Raw genomic sequence first — 5,000 nt, forward strand, 5'->3', positions numbered from 1 at the left:
GTAGGCTCTCAGGAGGGCGTGGGTGGGACAGGGCGGGGGCGGGGGCGGGGGCGCTGTTTCGCCAGTTCAGCGTGTCAGCAGGCAGACCACGGGGCACGGGTTGCCCGTCGGCTCGGCTGGGAGTGCTCTGGATACGAAAGGAGGAGAAATAAAATGTGCCAATCGTTATTGTCTGTTTGTTTTTTCCGGATGAGTTTCTCGTTCCAAGCGACTAGAGCGGCCATGAAGTAGGTATTAATCTGGAAAGCGGGGTGGGGTTCATTGCGCGGGACGGGGCCGATCGAGCCGTCTGGCTCCGGGGTGATATGAGGCTGTGAGCTTTGCCCGGCTCCGGGCTCGATGGGGACGGTGAGGCACCAGGTCTACCCCGGGGCCCGGGACACCAGGTCTACCCCGGGGCCCGGGACACCAGGTCTACCCCGGGGCCGGGGACACCAGGTCTACCCCGCCGCCCGGGACACCAGGTCTACCCCGGGGCCGGCGGGACACCAGGTCTACCCCGTGGCCGGGGACACCAGGTCTACCCCGGATCCGGCGGGACACCAGGTCTACCCCGCCGCCCGGGACACCAGGTCTACCCCGGATGCGGCGGGACACCAGGTCTACCCCGTGGCCGGGGACACCAGGTCTACCCCGGGGCCTTGGACACCAGGTCTACCCCGGGGCCGGCGGGACACCAGGTCTACCCCGGAGCCTTGGACACCAGGTCTACCCCGGGGCCCGGGACACCAGGTCTACCCCGGGGCCCGGGACACCAGGTCTACCCCGGGGCCGGGGACACCAGGTCTACCCCGCCGCCCGGGACACCAGGTCTACCCCGGGGCCGGCGGGACACCAGGTCTACCCCGTGGCCGGGGACACCAGGTCTACCCCGGGGCCGGCGGGACACCAGGTCTACCCCGGATGCGGCGGGACACCAGGTCTACCCCGTGGCCGGGGACACCAGGTCTACCCCGGAGCCCGGGACACCAGGTCTACCCCGGGGCCGGCGGGACACCAGGTCTACCCCGCGGCCGGGGACACCAGGTCTACCCCGCCGCCCGGGACACCAGGTCTACCCCGGGGCCGCCGGGACACCAGGTCTACCCCGTGGCCGGGGACACCAGGTCTACCCCGGGGCCGGCGGGACACCAGGTCTACCCCGTGGCCGGGGACACCAGGTCTACCCCGGGGCCGGCGGGACACCAGGTCTACCCCGGATGCGGCGGGACACCAGGTCTACCCCGTGGCCGGGGACACCAGGTCTACCCCGGAGCCCGGGACACCAGGTCTACCCCGGGGCCGGCGGGACACCAGGTCTACCCCGCGGCCGGGGACACCAGGTCTACCCCGCCGCCCGGGACACCAGGTCTACCCCGGGGCCGCCGGGACACCAGGTCTACCCCGTGGCCGGGGACACCAGGTCTACCCCGGGGCCGGCGGGACACCAGGTCTACCCCGGATGCGGCGGGACACCAGGTCTACCCCGTGGCCGGGGACACCAGGTCTACCCCGGAGCCCGGGACACCAGGTCTACCCCGGATCCGGCGGGACACCAGGTCTACCCCGTGGCCGGGGACACCAGGTCTACCCCGGGGCCGGCGGGACACCAGGTCTACCCCGGGGCCGGCGGGACACCAGGTCTACCCCGTGGCCGGGGACACCAGGTCTACCCCGGGGCCGGCGGGACACCAGGTCTACCCCGGATGCGGCGGGACACCAGGTCTACCCCGTGGCCGGGGACACCAGGTCTACCCCGGAGCCCGGGACACCAGGTCTACCCCGGGGCCGGCGGGACACCAGGTCTACCCCGCGGCCGGGGACACCAGGTCTACCCCGCCGCCCGGGACACCAGGTCTACCCCGGGGCCGCCGGGACACCAGGTCTACCCCGTGGCCGGGGACACCAGGTCTACCCCGGGGCCGGCGGGACACCAGGTCTACCCCGGATGCGGCGGGACACCAGGTCTACCCCGTGGCCGGGGACACCAGGTCTACCCCGGAGCCCGGGACACCAGGTCTACCCCGGATCCGGCGGGACACCAGGTCTACCCCGTGGCCGGGGACACCAGGTCTACCCCGGGGCCGGCGGGACACCAGGTCTACCCCGGATGCGGCGGGACACCAGGTCTACCCCGTGGCCGGGGACACCAGGTCTACCCCTGAGCCCGGGACACCAGGTCTACCCCGGATCCGGCGGGACACCAGGTCTACCCCGTGGCCGGGGACACCAGGTCTACCCCGTGGCCGGGGACACCAGGTCTACCCCGGGGCCGGCGGGACACCAGGTCTACCCCGGATGCGGCGGGACACCAGGTCTACCCCGTGGCCGGGGACACCAGGTCTACCCCGGAGCCCGGGACACCAGGTCTACCCCGGATCCGGCGGGACACCAGGTCTACCCCGTGGCCGGGGACACCAGGTCTACCCCGGGGCCGGCGGGACACCAGGTCTACCCCGGATGCGGCGGGACACCAGGTCTACCCCGTGGCCGGGGACACCAGGTCTACCCCGGAGCCCGGGACACCAGGTCTACCCCGGATCCGGCGGGACACCAGGTCTACCCCGTGGCCGGGGACACCAGGTCTACCCCGTGGCCGGGGACACCAGGTCTACCCCGGGTCCGGCGGGACACCAGGTCTACCCCGTGGCCGGGGACAACAGGTCTACCCCGGATCCGGCGGGACACCAGGTCTACCCCGTGGCCGGGGACACCAGGTCTACCCCGGGGCCGGCGGGACACCAGGTCTACCCCGGATGCGGCGGGACACCAGGTCTACCCCGTGGCCGGGGACACCAGGTCTACCCCGGAGCCCGGGACACCAGGTCTACCCCGGATCCGGCGGGACACCAGGTCTACCCCGTGGCCGGGGACACCAGGTCTACCCCGTGGCCGGGGACACCAGGTCTACCCCGGGTCCGGCGGGACACCAGGTCTACCCCGTGGCCGGGGACACCAGGTCTACCCCGGAGCCCGGGACACCAGGTCTACCCCGGATGCGGCGGGACACCAGGTCTACCCCGGATCCGGCGGGACTTAGTCGTATTTCGGCCGGTGCTGGGTAGACCTGTTGTCCCGGCCGGCTGCGGAAGTTCACCAAGGGGTCGCTGTTGCCGGCTGCCTCCGGCTGCCTCATCGTAAGAGGCGGCCTGCGGTGGCGCCTTTTCCCGGTCGAGCTCCATCAGTCCCCTTGGAGGCTTGGGCGCCTTCGGACTCATCTGTCCGTATTATGGGAGCGAGGTGACGGGCCGCATCCCCACAGGTTGGTTTCATGCCGTGCCTGTGTTTAAGGCGGAAGGGAGCGACCGTGCTGGTGCGGTCGGCAGGGCAGAGGAGGTGCCGCCTAGCCGGGACGAGTCTGTCTGTGGCTTTGTCCCGGCTCCCGTCTTTCCCGGAAAAGCTTGGCACAGCGAGGCCGAGAGAGAAGGGCTGCCGGAGAACCGGGGGCGATCTCCCCGCGAGGCCGAGAGAGAAGGGCTGCCGGAGAACCGGGGGCGATCTCCCCGCGAGGCCGAGAGAGAAGGGCTGCCGGAGAACCGGGGGCGATCTCCCCGCGAGGCCGAGAGAGAAGGGCTGCCGGAGAACCGGGGGCGATCTCCCCGCGAGGCCGAGAGAGAAGGGCTGCCGGAGAACCGGGGGCGATCTCCCCGCGAGGCCGAGAGAGAAGGGCTGCCGGAGAACCGGGGGCGATCTCCCCGCGAGGCCGAGAGAGAAGGGCTGCCGGAGAACCGGGGGCGATCTCCCCGCGAGGCCGAGAGAGAAGGGCTGCCGGAGAACCGGGGGCGATCTCCCCGCGAGGCCGAGAGAGAAGGGCTGCCGGAGAACCGGGGGCGATCTCCCCGCGAGGCCGAGAGAGAAGGGCTGCCGGAGAACCGGGGGCGATCTCCCCGCGAGGCCGAGAGAGAAGGGCTGCCGGAGAACCGGGGGCGATCTCCCCGCGAGGCCGAGAGAGAAGGGCTGCCGGAGAACCGGGGGCGATCTCCCCGCGAGGCCGAGAGAGAAGGGCTGCCGGAGAACCGGGGGCGATCTCCCCGCGAGGCCGAGAGAGAAGGGCTGCCGGAGAACCGGGGGCGATCTCCCCGCGAGGCCGAGAGAGAAGGGCTGCCGGAGAACCGGGGGCGATCTCCCCGCGAGGCCGAGAGAGAAGGGCTGCCGGAGAACCGGGGGCGGTCTCCCCGCGAGGCCGAGAGAGAAGGGCTGCCGGAGAACCGGGGGCGGTCTCCCCGCGAGGCCGAGAGAGAAGGGCTGCCGGAGAACCGGGGGCGGTCTCCCCGCGAGGCCGAGAGAGAAGGGCTGCCGGAGAACCGGGGGCGATCTCCCCGCGAGGCCGAGAGAGAAGGGCTGCCGGAGAACCGGGGGCGATCTCCCCGCGAGGCCGAGGGAGAAGGGCTGCTGAAAGACGATCCGAGAGGGAAGCCGCTTGGCGTCCGAGGCAAGGCGGAGAGAGAAGCTGCGAGCTTTCCCGCGCCGGCCCGGCTTCTGCCGGCCGATTCGCAAGGGGGGCGGCCCCCCTGGGCAGCGGTGGCGGGCGAGGCGGCGGCGCCTCGTCCCTTTCGTGCCTGGCCTTAAGCCGGGGCCCACTCGGCGGGCACTTTTTTGGGCTGTCGGTCCGCCTCGGCGGCGGTCGGCCCGCCCGGTAAAGCTGCGGAGCCCGGGGTCGGGGCGCCCCGTCCCCGGCCCGCGTTGTTGAAACCATCCCCCTTCCTCGGCCTTAAGCCGGGGACCCGCGTTGGCGGGCAGAGATTTTTGGAGTTGACGGACCCGGCACCCGACGGAGGGAGCCCCCCGGACTTGTCCCGGGCGAGGCGGCGGCGCCTCGCCCACCTCGGTCGTGGCCGCACGGACCGAGCCGCTTATGCCGGGCGGGCTGGGTTGCCACGCGGGCCCGGCTTTTTTTTTTCCGCGGTTTAGGCGCGCCGGCGTGCGGGCAGAGTGGGGGCGCCCGCCCGGCCTCCGCGGATCTTAATTTTTCTCCGGCGGCCCTAAGCCGCGGCACCGAGAAGCGTTGCGACGAAGGGGCG

The sequence above is a fragment of the Melospiza melodia genome, chromosome 17 (genome assembly GCF_035770615.1).
Source record: "Melospiza melodia melodia isolate bMelMel2 chromosome 17, bMelMel2.pri, whole genome shotgun sequence".
NCBI lineage: Eukaryota > Metazoa > Chordata > Aves > Passeriformes > Passerellidae > Melospiza > Melospiza melodia.